Source organism: Bombus vancouverensis, chromosome 11 (genome assembly GCF_051014615.1).
Source record: "Bombus vancouverensis nearcticus chromosome 11, iyBomVanc1_principal, whole genome shotgun sequence".
NCBI lineage: Eukaryota > Metazoa > Arthropoda > Insecta > Hymenoptera > Apidae > Bombus > Bombus vancouverensis.
In genome coordinates, this window is record NC_134921.1 from 508,445 (window position 1) to 526,719 (window position 18,275).

At 36.5% G+C, this 18,275-nt stretch overlaps 1 protein-coding gene, 1 long non-coding RNA gene and 1 pseudogene across 5 annotated transcripts in view; 2 read left to right on the plus strand and 1 right to left on the minus strand.

Moving 5' to 3' along the window:
* LOC143303315 (uncharacterized) overlaps window positions 1-18,275 on the minus strand; it is a 277,255-nt gene that overhangs the window by 130,688 nt on the left and 128,292 nt on the right. The window lies entirely within an intron of this gene.
* On the plus strand, window positions 5,482-7,053 carry LOC143303308 (venom serine protease Bi-VSP-like; annotated as a pseudogene).
* On the plus strand, window positions 7,462-11,002 carry LOC143303309 (uncharacterized). Of its 4 annotated transcripts, none has more exons than XR_013059485.1 (6): window positions 7,462-8,042; window positions 8,255-8,350; window positions 8,427-8,705; window positions 8,781-9,049; window positions 9,133-9,229; window positions 9,392-11,002. It is a non-coding gene; the product is annotated as an uncharacterized LOC143303309 (long non-coding RNA). The 4 variants fall into 4 exon arrangements; XR_013059484.1 differs by having other exon boundaries at window positions 7,902-8,042; window positions 8,781-9,229; window positions 9,392-10,000; window positions 10,145-11,002; XR_013059483.1 differs by having other exon boundaries at window positions 7,473-8,062; window positions 8,781-9,229.

Genomic DNA, 18,275 nt, shown 5'->3' on the forward strand with positions numbered 1-18,275 from the left:
TGCTAGGCAGTTTCTGCCTGGAGTTTTGATTACTAATACAATGTATGTCCCATTGCATCGGCACCTCCAAGGCAACATCACACGTGGCTAGGCCTGCTCTCGAGGCCGCATGCCGCCACAACCACATTTCTCGGAAAACACATACAACCACTCCAAACCTCCGTTAGATAAAACATCCATCCCGTGACCGTGGCTACGTTCAGCGACCGATTGTCACCTCGAACCCAATCTCGCTTATTACAAATTTTAAGCAATTACAACTATAATAAAATCTAGGCTAAGGTACTAGAGGATGTTCCCAAAATTTCCAAGGAAAGGCTTCGGCTTTCCTTTCATCTCCGACATATATATATATATATATATATATATATATAATAATTCTATATTGAAAAAAATATGAAATTAACATGATATATACATTACTACATAAGTTATATATAAAATATGTATATTATACCCTTGCCTACTGACTGATATGAATTTCTTTCGGTCTCGAATGCGTTAAAAGAGTGCGCAAAGAAGTCGAAATTACTTATTGTAATTAGTAAAACGACCTGAGAGGCAGACAGATACAAGAAAAAAGGAATATTATATTAGCGGCATTATCATGTTTTTGCTCTCTTTAAGTCTTTCATCGAGACAGACAATCTACAGGTATTAATCGACCAATTTCTCCAAGCCGATAACTTCGAATTGATGTTTATATATAAGAAGTGTTATGTGTTAATCTGTCTAAATGTTTAAAAGGTGTTATAAATTAAATGTTGTTAAACGATACGTAAGTGCCTTTTGATCGTAAATTTTACTATCAAGGGGTCTTTTATGTATGCGTAATCATTGTGAATTATAACAATTTATGTGATCGATATTAAAGGTGTTTAAAAGCATGTATTTTTTTCTATATTATTATTCTCCTATATTATTATCCTATATTATTATAGCATTCCTATATTATTATAATATCCAATTACATGTTGATACACAAGATATACAGATTATTATTTATAACGTTTTGGTTTTCTTAATTGAGTCATTCATTTAGTACAAATGATAAGAAATTAGTAATAATTCACAAAAAAAGGATATGGTAGTAGAAATATTATAAAAAAACATTTTCTGTTTTAGTGTAGAGTTACTCCTTCTTACAGACAGTGTCGTACAAATCTGTACGTCTCTGAGAAAATGTAGGTATCTGAGCCCTTACTTCCTCAACAACTTTTAGATCTGATAGAAAAAAGAAACATACGAAGTAATAAGTAATGCTTACTAATAAATTCAACAAATACAGAGGAAGATGGCTAAATCGATAAATTAACGAGACTAAAAATTAATTACATCATGGATCTCTCGCTTTTAATTTTAAGCTGTAAATTACCGATATCGGTGACTGCCATATTCTCTTGAGTTTCCAAATCGTAAAGAATCTTTCCCCAGGGATTGGTCAACTGTGTATGTCCCCATGCGACGTAACTTGCTTAAAGAACACGAGCCGGTGATATGCAGGCAACGTATAATTGATTATCATTCGCTCTGAAACGCTGAAGTAATGACCAGTGCAGTGGTCCAGTGGTCATATTGAATGCCGCTGGATATATCAGCATTTGGCAACCTAACCCAGAGAAGCAGGAAATATGAAGCCACCGAATACCAATTAACTTCGTAGTTGCACGGTTCACATTCCATCATTTCTGAATATGCGAGGACAGTCCTCTTATTGTGCTTTTAATTCTTTTATTTGTTTCATTTTCAGCAAATATACTGGTTTTTTAAATTAAGCTTCTTTTTATACAGAGTTACAGATTATATTAATTTTATATAGAATATAGTTAAGAAAGATATTTAATTTTTTGCTAGTTAAGTATTGATCGATTAAGTTACTGTACCTTTGTTCCGATAAATGCGTGCCATTTCCTCGAATCTAATATCATAGCAAATGCCAATACCTATTTTGCAGCCCTCCACATCGAACGTCGTTAGGGAGTTACCAGGACTGAGTGAATCACTCTCTCGAAAAGTAATCTTATTAGGAATGTCGATGTCGAATAGATGTACCTAATAACATAAAAATGTGGTCGCTAATTCTATTGCTGCAACTTTTGTAATTTAATATCAAAGTTACCAACTCCTAAACTTTAATTACTTTTTATTTAATAACTGACAGCGTTTTTATCACTTTCTTTTATTAAAAAATCTTATCATTTAATAATGTTTAAAAAGGAGAAAAAATAAGTATAATAATATTTTAAGTATGTGAAAAATTTATACAACAACAAACACATTACAACAAAAATGGGCGTTTCCCGTATCATAACGTATTTTATAAACCGTAAATTATAGAATTGGTTATAGTATACGTATGTACATATGTATATTCCTAAATTATTCCTAGATAGAGTCACTTTCTTCATCCCAATATTTTCAAATTCAAAGCCATAAAGGAATATATTACTTACCTTTCGGTGTTTTGCTATCAACGTTCCATCGGGACCCCAAATAGTACAGGTATTGTACAATTTATCGCCCTCTATTTCAGGCATCGTACCACCAACTACATAGATGTTTTTTTCTTTAGCTGCGTTCGATGAAGCAACGCTCGTTTCATCATCAGGAATACTCTCGGCGTATTTTGGAAAGTACTCTGCATTGCAATATTTCAATTAATGAAAAATAACTGTCTTTTGTTCCAACCATAAATTAAATTGAAATGTTTGTCAGTTTTTTATTTTTTAAATTATTAAAATAACTAAGTTTTATATTTCGACTTAATTAAATATGCAATTACTTAGCTAATAGTATATATAATAAATTGTTTCTACAGGTTCAAAATGAAAAATGAATATTTAGAAATATTTAATTACGACAATGCTATTTGTGTTAGCATCAGTGGCTTGTTACTCAACGACTTTGCTAGTACTTTTTGAAACATAAAGTTAGTTTTCAATTAACACTTATACTAGAGGCGGAATTATAAATGCAAAATAATTGATAATACTAATTTATAACTACCTAATTATTAGTATCTTAAAAAATATATTTATACAAAAATCACGATAATCATGAAAATGGGGAAATCCTATATTCTCGAATCAACTCACAATTTATTTTGTATATTAATTAGATTCCGCGCTCATCAGTACGTACTCACTGGCGACATCGAGAAAATGTATCGGCAATTCCTCGTACGACCAGAGGATCGGAAATATCAAAGGATATTATGGCGCAGCGCGAGTGGAGAAACAGAAACATATGAGCTTAACACCGTAATACTCTTATCATAGAAATAGAAGCAGTCCTCAATTCCCGCCCGCTAACTCCTATCTCCACCGATCCAAATGATCTCCTAGCCCTCACTCCCGGACATTTCCTCATTGGCGATTCATTAATGTGCTTACGTGATCGAGATTTCAGAGACATTCCATCGAACCGACTCTCCAAATGGCAGCATATCCAACAGCTTAAACAACATTTTTGGAACCGCTGGCATAAGGAGTATTTGAACGAGCTAACCAACCGCAATAAATGGAGCGAGGGTGGACACAGCATCCAAAAGGGCACAATCGTCATCCTCAGAGAGGACAACGTTCCCTCCATGCATTGGCCTCTGGGCCGAGTTATCAAGGTTCATCCAGGCGCCGATGGTGTCATCCGGACAGCTACAGTTCAGACGGCAAAGAGCATTTTGGATCGGGGCGTCAAAAGGCTTGTCCCACTGCCAATTCAACCCGATCTCGAGAAACCCGAACAACTAGCCACCGAGACGAAATAAGATGGGAACTTCAACCACACCTCCCTAGTTTGATCGGTACCCTCTCAACGGTGGGAGAATGTTACGCCATTCGGCTTACCATAGGTCATATTCTTAACTATCGATCGCGCCACTATAATGTCGCAGACGGATCGTCGCGTCTGCCCGGCAAACAAACATTGTAGTGGCAAGCGCGTGGTTCATTAAGCAGGGCGACTTCCAGAAACGTCGACTCGTGGCCCGTATTTTACCTCGCAGTAAAAGAATGTGGCGTGATCCGAACGTAGTAGGGGTCGCCTTCCAGAAAAAACGAAAAAAATCGAAAGGCGTTCAGAACTTTTCGAGAAGTCGAACCGTCAACACATGTGGTATGTCGCGCATTACTTATCAACCAAAACGCAGTTACATTTTTTTTGTTTCATTTATATCTTTATAGTTAATAAGTTGTTGAAATAAACATTAATTTATTTGTGTTAATTCTGTGGAATTTCATTGAACTACCCTTATTATCATAATCGAAATAAGGGTATCGATCAGTTCGTGGCGTCGATTATTTAATCGTAACGGGAACTTACAACTCTCGTTGACGTGCTATCTCGCGATCGCGTCTCTCCGCGAACGGTCGAAACAAAATGATTCACTAAAAACTGTCCTGAATTCCTAAGAATTTATTTACCGCAAAACTGACAAAGTGTTTATTTAAAAAATGAGGTTGAAGGTAGTCCTTTTCTTTCATTTCATTCATTTTCATTTTCTTTCTTAAGTATGGCTAACACAATATCTAATCAATTAAAATTTTATATTTTCACGTGAAAAGTTTCTTTAGATAATTATTATCAACATGATGACTAACTCTTACGGATTAATACGTGTCTGTAGGGCAATCCGGTGGACTTGATCGGCTTTTTACTTCGAAAGTTGAGTAATCGGTGTCGCTTTCTTACGCATCTTTGAACTGTATAAATGTTTTAAAATTGTTTGATCCAGAATGTACCACACCGGACAATCAAGAAGGCAGGTGCCTTGACTACAGAAAATGTAAACCTCTGCAAGAAATATGGCAGATAAAGTACCGTACAGCCACCGATTTTTATAGACGATCAGTGTGCAGATACCAGGGCAATGTTACGATCGTTTGCTGTCCGAACGATCCAAACAAAGAGAAGAGAGAAATTTTAGTAAAAACTGTGTATAAGTATAAGGCTTTGCGACCACCATACTGTGGTTTTAGCAACGTCTCTCATACCAGGGTGGTCGATGGTAAACCAGCTGAACTTGGTACGTTTTATGTCTTTCTTTCCGATTAATAATAAGCCATTTACTGCAAAGAATGAACTTTAAAGGCATTAAACAGCACATCAATGTACATTTCAATTAGACTAAATAATAATGCTATGATTTCATCGGTAGTAACTTTACTTATTAACTTGAATTATTTCTCTCTTTTACTTCATGTTAGGAAGAGTATCTTTTTGCTTGAAATAAAGAATTGATATAGGAGTAATAATATGGATAGAGATCAAAAACTGTTAGGGCAGAAATTACACGTTTGAACTTTACAGTTCAGTATAGTTCAAATAGAAATTATATAGAATTATTTAATAATTTGTATTCCACTGGAATAAAAATTTAATTTCTGTCTTTATCAAATCTCTATTTCAGAGTATTTGTACGTATGTACTTATCGTCTGCTGTATGATCGAATATCGAATAGGTAATAATCGTTGTTACTCGTTATGTGAGAAAAAATTATGTATATTCACAACTATGACTATTGCATTTTAGGCGCTTGGCCATGGATCGCTGCATTAGGTTTTCTCAATTCCCGAAACCCAGACAAACCACTATGGAAGTGCGGAGGTTCCCTGATATCGGCTAGGCATGTTTTGACCGCAGCACATTGTGCACATATGGATGGAATAAAAAACATACACAATCATAATATTGCCATTCTTAGATTGGTGGAGGAGGTGCCATTTTCAAGTAACTCCTCAAATATATATATATATATATGCTATTGAGTATTACTGAAGTATCATATCCTGAAATTTCTTACTGTACAAATATATTGTATCATAAAGCGTGTACAATTCTTTCTCATACTTTTGGTCATTCGTTTCCTGCATTTTCATTTATTTTTTTATTTTTCAGGGTACGTATATCCCATTTGTACGAAAGAGCCCCTACGAAAGAGCAACTTCGTCGGCTATAACCCCTTGTTGCTGGATGGGGAGCGTTAAGATATAGTAAGTGATATCAATTTTATAATAAAATTAAACAGTTCCAGTCTTAAATATCTTTCTTATTTTCTTCGTAGGACGACCACGACGTAATGCATTAATGGAAGTACAAATGCCAGTGATTAAGAACGCCGAATGCAAAATAGCTTATTCCAAATTTCCTAATGCACCTGATATCACTGATGGTATAATATGCGCCGAACATGCTCAGGGTGGAGAGGATTCTTGTACGGTAATTAAGTTACAGAGTTACTACAAACTATACGGTATCTGAAGACACGTCAATTCGAATTAACATCAAATCGACGTCTTAAACATTAGAAATAATAGATAAACACAATTTAATAGTTTTGCCCACTTCTCACACCTCATTATGGTATTTAATCTAATTTCCTTCTAATCTTAGTTTTGCTCAAAATACATATAACATGTACATTATAAATTGGAGTATTTCTATACACAAATCAATAGAAGATTATTACTGTATATAAGTATAATTTCAATACAATTCGATCGATATATTTCAGTATCTTTGATTAAAAATTTAACGATCCTTTCAGGCTGACCTCGGCGGACCACTGCTGATACAACATGAATTAACCTCGTATTTAATAGGTATTGTGTCTTACGCTTATAAGTGCGGCACAGCTGGCTATCCCAGCGTTTACACTAGGGTCACATCGTACCTTGACTTCATTCTCCAAGCGATGCAATAATATGATATTACTGTTCCATAAATATCATTGTGTAAAAAACGTAAAGTTGGATTTTCTTATTGTGGAGATAAGAAACAGCTCAAATTCACATTGTTTTGTACGTTACAAATTATAGGCTTAAAATGTACGAAATGTAACTTTGAAACGACACTAATTTTTTACGCACGATAAACCTCCACGACTTAGGTATGTAAAGATGATAAACGTATATTAATTCTATTAATTTGGTAATAATAAACCAACTTTCTGAGAAGTTCTGTAAATTTCGTTTCTGTTGTATCAAGAGAATAATGGAATATTCCACTTAGATCGTATACTTCTTGTATGTACATACAAAATTTTCCGGCTAATCTAAAACACTTCATAAGATAGAAAGCTTCTGGAGATTCGGACACAGAGAGTGCATAAAATACAAGATAAGTCTCGTGTCTTTCAAAATTATTTTTTATTCGCTAAAAACGTCCTGTGTACTCATGCAATCACATGCAACCTCGAAACTTCGCTTATTTTTTATCACTTTCCAATTCAATACACTGTTTCTGCATTTTTGACTATATGTAAGAGAAATTTCCATTCAGCCAAAGGTGTACTTACAGATTATAGATTCCTATACGACTCTCGGTAAAAATTTATCCGCACTCCAGATAGTTAAAACTTCTGTCGACCGTATTGATCCATCTGCACTCTTCGTATGACGTCAATATCTGTTCAGTGCTGCTGCGTAGGTTTCATTGTGTTACGTCAATTCGTTTGTGACTGTTGCGCGAGTAATGGCGCTTTGCGATGGCGATTTGCAGGAAAACAGTGCAGGATGCTGTGATTCGTTTCTTGTGGTCGGAAGTTATGTTTGATGCCTATATTTATCAAAGATTTAATGCACATTATGGAGAAAGTGTTTTGTCACGAAGTGTGTTTGAATGGGCACAAAAGTTCAAAGAAGATCGCACAAGTGTTATGAAAAAACAGCTGGACGCCCGTCCACATCCACGACGACAACATTGAACGTGCTCATGAACTTATGCTCTATGGAATAGACGAGTGACACTGGATAATGTGGCAAATCATTTGCAAATCAGCCACGGCTCTGCTTATGCAATAGTGCACGACAGATTTGGGTTTTAAAAAGTTTGTGCGAGATGGATGCCGAGAAAGCTGATGAAAAGGTGAAGACGACGATGCATTCGTGGTTCGCAGCTCAGCCCAAAACATTTTTTAACGAGAAAATACGAAGGTCCTTCAGCAAATGGACAAAGTGTATACAGAAATTGAGTGATTACGTCAAAAAATGATGTATGTCTTTTTTGACAATTGCTTAAAATAAATTCTACACCGACAGAGCGGGTAACTTTTTACTCACCCTCGTAAGACACTTAAATTTCCAATCTATTATGATGAATAAAAGAGCTTATACTATTAAATCTAATTGTATTTTGTTGCATGAGAGTACACGTGTATGTGATGTACATTACCTTTATATCCCCTTGAACGCTTCAATATTGCGCATATATACTATATTTTGTACAGCTTCTATAAAATTTTGTATGTTTGTTTAGGCTGTCAATCTAGAGGCTGGAGTACAAAGAAGTGGCACAATGATGTGGGCTGATGACATTTATAATTATCAAGGAATCACCCCTACATTCGCTCAGGTATATATCGTTGACTATAATGTATTTAACATATATGATTGTTAGAATATTAATAATTAATTTTTAATTCTATCAGAATTTTAATGAAACTGTCCCTTGGGAAGGAAGAACTGATACCTTGATATCACGGTTTGTACATCCTATATATACGACAAATTTTAGAACATTATATAACGAAGAACCAGATCGCCGTGGCCATGTGATGTGAATAAAAGGACTTGAATTTGATGATATTTTTATAATGTTTGATAACATAACTAAGTATCTTCACAGTAAGATAGGATGACATGGTTTACATGATCTTAATGTTGTTCACTTGAGTGATGATATTATAAGGAAAAGTGTAATATCACAGGTAGGATGATTCATAATTTAGAACTACTAACTCATGTATGTATTAAAAATTAAAGAAATATATTAAATTTTATAGGATATTTATGTTTAGTAACCAGTAATTCAGAGATTGGTATTCATGGTTACTATAACGAGGCTGTAGAAACGCACCCTTTCTTCTTTGCAAATGGTCCTGTATTTATGTCTAAGCCGAAACTGGAACCTCTGAATAATTTAGATTTATTCTTGTTATTTTCTAAAATACTTATCTACAGTATACCATAAGGAATGATACCGTATCGCACCTAATCAAGTGCCTTAAGAAACATCAACAGGATATCACAGTAATCCCTTATCGACTGATATGTAAGTAAAAGTTATGTGTCATTGTTATACACAGTTATGTGTTAGTGTTATACACAGTTATTTATCATTTTCTATTAATTCAGTTGTAGCCACTACAATATCTATGACACTGGTAGTAATTATGAGAACAATAATGATGTTCTATAAGAGGAAATGATGATTAGGAACAAAAACTTACAGGTAAGTCAAAGTATATGTTATTTGCCATTTGAAAAGAAAGTTACTAACTTAGAATTTTTTGATAAATAATAATTGTGCAAAATATATTGGATTTCAAATTTGTCAAAAATTGAAATTTAAGAAGCATTGTAATAATATAACATTAATATTTTGATTTTTCAGGAGATGTCATGCGGTGGATGGATAATATGTAAAAAATATTAAGCAGTATATGAATTTTCATATTGCGTAGAGATAACAAAATGAATTTTAAAAAATGTCGACATGGTAATAAGAAATAGCATCATGACAAAGAATATATAAAGACAGTTTCATTTTTTATAAATAAAAATTTGTTGTTCCAGATTTTGAAATATAGTGAAACGTTTAATTAGTATCTTAATATCTTTAAATAATTATTATTTTAGAATCAATTGTAATTGTATCATACGTACTTTTGAATTCGTGCAAGAACATATGTAATTTTGAAGTAGTTATTATTAGGAAATTGTTAGACGCGAACAGTATGCGAAAAGTTAGTATGCAGTGTAATAATTATCAATCAAAACACAAGAATTAAATTCTCGAGGAAAAAATTTCCGGAATTTCTTATTTACACGATTATAAAGAAATCCATAATAAAAAGGAGCTGCTTTCTAATACTTCTCTTCCTTGTAATGCCTATGTTAATGATAACGAGGTTCGACTTTTTGTTTTTAGAGGGATACTGGAAAATTTGAAAGTACAGTACCATTGGGAAGAAAATCACGATATTGAAAACGATATTTGCAAGTAAATTTCCAAAAAATCTGTTTTCAAATTTTCGCTTTCTATTTCACATTAAAAGAAAGGGCTGCCTTCTTTCTCTGCAAGACAAAACAAACATTCTGAATCTCGTATCAATGAATGATGTCAATAAGTTATTTTTCTTTTCAGATTGAACAATATTCCAGATTTATTCATAATTTCATACTACGCGAAGAATAGACTTTCATAGGTATATAAAGGAAATATTAAGTATAGGAAAACTCCTTTTCGTTGTAGGTGACATATGCTTCACGGTTGAACACGTGTATTTTTGAACACATATAAATGAAAAAGTACTCTTATGGAGAAAAAGAATTGATACCTTCGATTGACATTAGATAATGTATATAAACTTATGAACAATCACTATCGGTTTGTATTTTAGGTGCACACGCAGATTTGTTGGAATTCTTATAAAATGTACATCCTGTACGAACGTTTTATTCTTCCAAATTTTACGATACTATGTCTCATATAATAACTATATGGATTAAACGTAATATAAATGATCCGAAAATAGACTCGAACGACATTAATTGTCTTTCTATTTATACCAATATCGAAAATACAAGTAAAGCCGGAGCAATAGTATGCAATCATAGCATATTCAGAATGCACAGTATTATCATGAAATGTAAATGAATCAGTTGTAAACGAACGATTTTACTGTAAAATCGTTGCCTCCTTTTTTTCATCTGAAATATAGCAGCAATGAGTACATTCTTTTAATATATAATAAAACGAGATATCTTTATAAAGTTACATATGTCATCACTGGTAACTGTTATCTCGTATGACACCAAATATACCGTTAGTATGGAATGATATTTTTATGAAGATATACTTTAATGATAGATTTTATGAATGAAACGTTATATAAGAAAAATTATCTCTTGTCATTCTATGAAGTGTAGTAGCTAACGAAGATTAATTTTACGAAGTATTGGAGCAAAAGAGAATTAAAAAATTAAAAAGATCTAAATAAGATTGTTCGTGTGGCTTAATTATCTCAATTCTGGTACACCACTTGTTACATTCTAACTAATTAGCGCTAAACAATAACTTGCAAATATTAAAGATATTAACACCTTAATATTAACACCTAAAGGTTTTCAGGAAATTTTATAATATTTGATTATTGTATATCTAGTCATTGATTGATAAAATTTCTTGTATAAGCATAGATCGAGGTTGACGTCATACGCAGATTGCATATCATTGACAGGTATCGTTTTAATTTATTTTATGGCTAGAATCATTTGAATATTATACGAATAATTATTTCCATTCGAACGATTAATAGATCACGTACCTATAAAAGATATATTATGAAAAAGACGTGACGAAACAAAAAAATATTGGAAATTCCGTTGTCTGTTGATTTTTATTTCCATGTAATTACATATGAAATGGGTAATTCATTAACATCTCCTCGAATCGAATATAATTCGTTACACTTCACAACGATTCAAATAATGGACGGGAAATATATAATAAGTTTCCTGTCCTTGCGTTAAAATAGTACTGTACAAATCAGATGATACAGGAAATACCCAAAAAACCCAATTACATCCACATTGCATGACAGCACACTTGCAATGGATTTTTGTGATTTCAATGTCACAGACAATGACACAACTAATCAGAACACGTTCGAGGCTATAGACATTGAAATTACCGCGTGTTTAATACGTTTAAAGCATAAATCTAAATTTCACGCGATTATTTCTTTGTACATTGTGAAACTCTTAAATTATCTTAATCGAATAAATAATCCTAATGTAATGAAACATCTTGAAATAGACCTAGATATCTGAAACAGAAACTCGAAGGATAAGAAATCCTAAAAGGTACTAATCCTAAAATAACAAACTCCTAAATAATAAACAAGTGATAAAACCTGTTATAAATAATAAACCTTACCTGGAATAATCAAATCCTAACTAATCGAAAATAAAATAAGGCAAGCAATTCTTAATCTTTCAAGTAATTTTTCCGAAAACACAGAAAGATAGAGAAATTAAAAAGACGCAGCACAAATTGCAGCACAATGAAAGTTTCAGAGCGATGAATACGATCGTATTAAACTAAATAATTTTCAAAAGTGAAATTACACTGAAACGTATATCGATGATATTTGTCATTTCTACGATCTGTTTCGCTTGATCGTGCTTCTTTTCTGATGTAAATTCAATTTATAATACGAACTAAGTTTCCTTTATTATTATTAGTCCTGCGTCTTTTTAATTCGTCACTTCTTTTATTTCAGAACAATGACGGGCTCCAAGATGCTGTTCGGATGTTTGGCGTTAATTGCTTTTCTGCATCCATTAGTTCACGTTTGTACTTCGAGTAGTACAGCTCAAGGTTTGTACTTCGAGTTGTCTTTTTCCATGCACTTCAAATTCCAATACGATCTGGTCACGTGGCCTTCGTACAATTTCGAAATTTTACCTGTTTGGTAATCGTCAATGAAAAAAGAAGTTATGCGTGACCTCAACACATTGAAACAATTTTTATGATTTTTTATTTGCCGGTTGGTCAGCAAGTTAATGGAAAAATTTCACTTAACTATTCGCGTTAATTTCTTCGGTTTAACTTTTGGGAAATGCTTCGTTAGCTTCGGGAATATTCCAACGATTCGTTTTACGTACAAAATAAGCATGATAAATATTACATCACGGTAATGTAATATCGGAATATATTAAAGGTGTAATTTTGTCCGATTAATTATAATTTATTAATAATGGATTGAAAATACAGATATTAGTTAGACAGAGAAACGATGTTTGATTAACAGGAAAACTAAATGCAACGCTCGTATTTACAACAAATAACTTGACAACTATTTGGTAACTCTCTCTCTCTCTCTCTCTCTCTCACTCTCTCTCACTAGCAACTCTAACACTCGACAACACTCGCAACTCAATTTTAACGACTCTATGCTTCGACGTCTCGATCAACTCTGATTCTCGCAACACGCACACTTTTCGATTCGCCTTGGATAGCGAAACCGTCCTTCTTCTAACGTTGTCTATTGTTTCCCTCATACCTATGTAAGAACTACCAACTACGTGCCTTTAGTCACGTAGGCACTCTTAAATGTAAACGAACCACAGAAACACGACGTACACGGTTTTTCTATTTTCAGCCGATCTCCAATCAAAGCTATTCTACGATATCACAATCGGCCTTTCCTGACAATCACATCTGCCCTCAGATGTGCTCATCATCGCCGCTCGCACTTACATCACTATCGTCAGCATTCCACCATTTCATGTGATCGGCTGCCGTGGAAGTTGTACGTGGCCCTTCGTGCTCCCCCTCTCGCTGCACTATGTATCGGTCATTTCGCAGGACTTTTATCACCCGATACGGTCCAAGAAACTTCGGATGCAGCTTTAGCCCGGGACCCCTCTGCATCCTCTCGATTGCCACTAGATCTCCCGTCCTGTATGCTGTCGCCTTCTTGCGTCTCCTGTTATACGCCCGCTTGTTTCGGATTTGGATCTCCTCAATCCGTCTCTTTGCGTCCGCACGCAGCTGATCTCGTTCCTCTTGGAACACCGCGGCCTGTTCGTCCTCGATGCTACTGCTCCTCTTTCGCTCTTCCTCTATCTTCCTCTCCGTTGTTTGTTTACCCATTTCACTCTTGTCAGGGGCTTTGATCGTCGTGGCAGCATCGTGACATTTTCGTAGGCTCGGTTCGTACATGGAAGACGTTAACAACTTACCATCTACCGAGACTATGATCTCTTCTTTTTCGAAGGTCTTCACGTTCATCGTGTCCTCGACAATCCCATCGTCGTCCTCGTCATCCACATACTCTGTATATCGAATCTTCGTATCGATATTATTGGAGGGATTCCGCGCGTGCGACTTCCCTTGTCTTTTCGTTCGCCTTGCATTCACTCTCTTCGAGTCTATCCGAAAACTTGAAACAACCCTCACACCCGCAACGCTATCCTTCTCAGTAAATTCGCAAATATCATCAACAACATCCTGTTGCTGTTGTTTAGCCAGATTCTTCCTCCTCGTGATGTTCGCTAAGTCCTCGTGCTAGCCGCAAGAATCCGACGAGGACACCATCTCGTGGTCCACTTTACCAATCACCACGTGTCTTGCCACTATTCTCCGTTCCTCCGACACTTGCTGCACAGCTGCCTGATACTTCTTCAAAACTTCTGCTAACTCTTCTTTATTTTCTTCCAATTGCGACAGTAGCTCAGTTCGTTCGCGACTAGCTACATTAACACGATCTTCTGCTTCGGAACGTTGCCGCAGTACTTCCTGCAACGAAGCCTGCGCCTCATTCGGTTCTTGCTCCAGTGCCTGTTTCGCTTTAACTGCAACTGCTCTAGCGCATTCTGCATCTTCTAACTGGTTCTTCAGCTGTCGTAAAGCTGCTTTACCCGTCGAGTCACCTTTCGATTTCTCCAGCATCGTTTGAGCGTCTCTTAGCAATGCTTTGGTTCTCTTCAAATCTCTTTTTAGCCTATGTTGCATGTCCTTAACGTGTGACAAATCTATCTCACTCGCCTGTGTCTCTACATCTATCTTGAGGACTTCCGGACACTCATCGGGATTTTTGTCCTTTATTCTACTAATAAAAGATTCTCCCCCTTTTATACTTATTTCAACAGTGTCCAAAAAGTCTGCGCCAATAATAAGCGAATGTTGCATCACAGTACGACTCATTGTCTATAATAATGTTCGTCGAAAATTTCCCGAGCGTAAAATTCCTTCCGGAACCGACACCGCCAAATCCAACGATTTCCCGACTTAATCTGGGCGCTCCGATTTTCACATGCTGATCTGCTCGCATTAGAGTCAGCTCACTACCGGTGTCTATCAACGCGCTCAATTCGAAATTTTCCATCTTAACATCCTTACCACGCCTTGTTTGTAACGACCGAAACACGCTGTAAACTTTTTTTGAGGGCTCACCCAGTGCCTTGTCGCATTTTGATGCGATGTGTCCGTACTCCCTACATTTGAAGCATTTAGGTCCTCTCGACTTGCTCGGACACTCCGCACACACGTGCTCCGCATCACCGCAATTGTAGCATCGCGCCTTCCTCGCATCTCCAGATCGACCGGGTTCCTTGTTCCTCTCGGTTTCGGACAGCTTCGCCACCGGCTTTACCCTGCTACTCTTCGGCTCCTCAAATTTCGTCCTCATCTCCATATCTCTTTTTATCGCTTCGTAGCGCCTGAAACGCTCTTTTAATTGCTCGATATTCCTGGCTCCGTATAGCACAGTCTTGTTCGCGACCTCGTCGGGAATGCCTTGAATAATGTAGTCTATCAAGGATTGCGTATCAACCCTTCCTTCTTTTGCAATCCCGCACATGTGATACATATATTGTTGCAGACTCTCATCTGCTTTCTTCTTTCTATGGGATAACTCGCCATGTATCTGTTGGTCGCTTACTACATTTTCGAACTCATTCCTCAACGCCTTTTTTAGCTTTGCCCAAAACTTCGCGCATCGCTCTTGTCGTACGAAGGCCTGAGCGGAGCCTGCGAGTAATTTCTTAGCATAGGCCACCATGTGGGCGTCTGACCAACCCCACACTTCTGCCATTTCCTCGAAGTCTTCCACCCACTGATTTACACTCAGCAGATCATCCCCGCTGAATTTCTCTAATGAGTCTTCCACGTCTTTAAGACTCAACATCGAACCGACGCATATACTTCTGCTGATACTCATCGCGGTCCTGATACACCGCTCGCGTGCCTCTCCTGTATTCTCGCGCGCCTTGTTTATCGTCCTCGCCTTCACTTTCGTTGGAGCTCCCTTCTTCCGACGATACATCGTCTCCTTCTAGGGCCGCCTGTAGCCGCGCGCGTAGTTCGGATTTTCTTCCCGTTACCTTCAACCCCAAGCTAACGAGACGCGCTCTCAGCTCTTTCGTCCTCAGCTTCTCGAGGTCTTCCTCTCCCTCTTGACTGCGTTCGGCTCGCTGCTTGCTTCTTAGATCTCGCTGGTTTGTTGGTTCTTCGCCACGCTTCGAATCCTTAGGAGTAGATCGACCAGGTTTGCACGCTCTGTTCAACCTGGCAACCAGCACTGATCTCGCACCGGATATAGGCAGATTCATCTGTGCGAGCTTACTCCTCAGCTCCTCCAGCGTCAAATCCTCTTCACCCGACAATCGTTCGTCTTCAACGTTTGCCATTTTATTCTATTCCTTTCTACTCCCGCACAAATAGCTCCGTTAAATCGTATCGTTTCTCTGTCTTATTCAATCCCGGACGAGCCCCCACTTGTAATATCGGAATATATTAATAATGGATTGAAAATACAGATATTAGTTAGACAGAGAAACGATGTTTGATTAACAGGAAAACTAAATGCAACGCTCGTATTTACAACAAATAACTTGACAACTATTTGGTAACTCTCTCTCTCTCTCTCTCTCTCTCTCTCACTAACAACTCTAACACTCGACAACACTCGCAACTCAATTCTAACGACTCTATGCTTCGACGTCTCGATCAACTCTGATTCTCGCAACACGCACACTTTTCGATTCGCCTTGGATAGCGAAACCGTCCTTCTTCTAACGCGTTTTTAAAACGCGATGGCGCTATCGCTTTCTAAAAGCGTCGTCTTTACATTTCCGATGGCCACGGGCACATCCGACTGCCAGATATACAATGTATTATAAGAGTATCATTACCATACTTTCCATGAAAAGAGCAATTTTTCTTGATAACTATACTCTGTAACATAGATTGAAGTCGCTGATTTGATCCCTCTGATATCGTTGTTTTATGAGAGTCTCGCCTGGTCTTGATTGGTTCTGTTGACTCTTATCGTTGTGAAAAATCGATTCGTTGTGTACCTTTTTTGTATAGAGAATTATTTTGTGGTAGAATATAATGTTGTAATATTTGTGGTCTTTACTTTACTAATTTTGTCACTGAGCCGCTCTTTGGCTCGTTGAGCGATTCATATTCCGCATATATTCCGTACTTGCTTCGCTTGGTACTTTTATAATTTTCGTAGTTACAATAAAAAATTTAATTCTTAACAGATTAAAGATATAACCTCTTGCTTTATAGTGTACAATAATTTTTTTTTTTTTTTTTATTTGGTTATGTGATCCATAGTTTGAGTAACTAGTACATATATATGTCGGATCAGGATTCGAATTTTGGGCGCGCGACGACTCTTCATGTGTACTAGCCATCGTCTCACAAAGCCGAGATTTTATTTACACGTATATACAGGTCTATCACTAAGCTTAACAAATAATAAGTACAACTAATAATAAGTCTAACAAACACTAAGCCTAATGAATAATACGATCTACGAATAATTAAATTAAATAATACTATTAGCAATGTTTGAGTTCAAACGAATCCACGGTCACCGGGATAACTCCTTACTAAGCGAAACTAACTTAGACGCAAATGCGATCGTCGAAAAAGCTCGATGTATCACTCTCCAAGGCAATCGCAAGAATGCCAGCCTCGTGGAGATTTTTCTCCCTGTACGATTGCATTTTGTTTTCTATACCCGTTTGGAAGCATCGAGAAGGTTCCAAACGCCGTTGCTAGGCACACTCGTTGGAAGCATCGAGAAAGTTCCAAACGCCGTTGCTAGGCAGTTTCTGCCTGGAGTTTTGGTTACTAAATACAATGTATGTCCCATTGCATCGGCACCTCCGAGGCAACATCACACGTGGCTCGGCCCGCTCTCGAGGCCGCATGCCGCCACAACCACATTTCTCGGAAAACACATACAACCACTCCAGACCTCCGTTAGATAAAACATCCATCCCGTGACCGTGGCTACGTTCAGCGACCGATTGTCACCTCGAACCCAATCTCGCTTATTACAAATCTTAAACAATTACAACTATAATAAAATCTAGGCTAAGGTACTAGAGGATGTTCCCAAAATTTCCAAGGAAGGGCTTCGGCTTTCCTTTCATCTCCGACATATATATTTACGTGACAAGCTTTCATTTCAATCTATATTTAAGATTAATATTTTATCAGTTTCTGTTCGTAACAACATCGAAGTAGTCAATAAGTTTGAAGAGTATAATTAAGGAAGTTATGAAGCAAGAGGTTAAGAACAAATTCTGAAAGTGGTTATGTACAACTCAGTAGTACTGCTTTACATTACTTTGCGAATTACTTTTCAAGCATAAAAATAGTTTAACAGCCACTTATAGTTACTTCCTTACCATTACATTCATTAAATTCGTTTGATTTTGTAAACAAAATAACCACGCTGACCAGT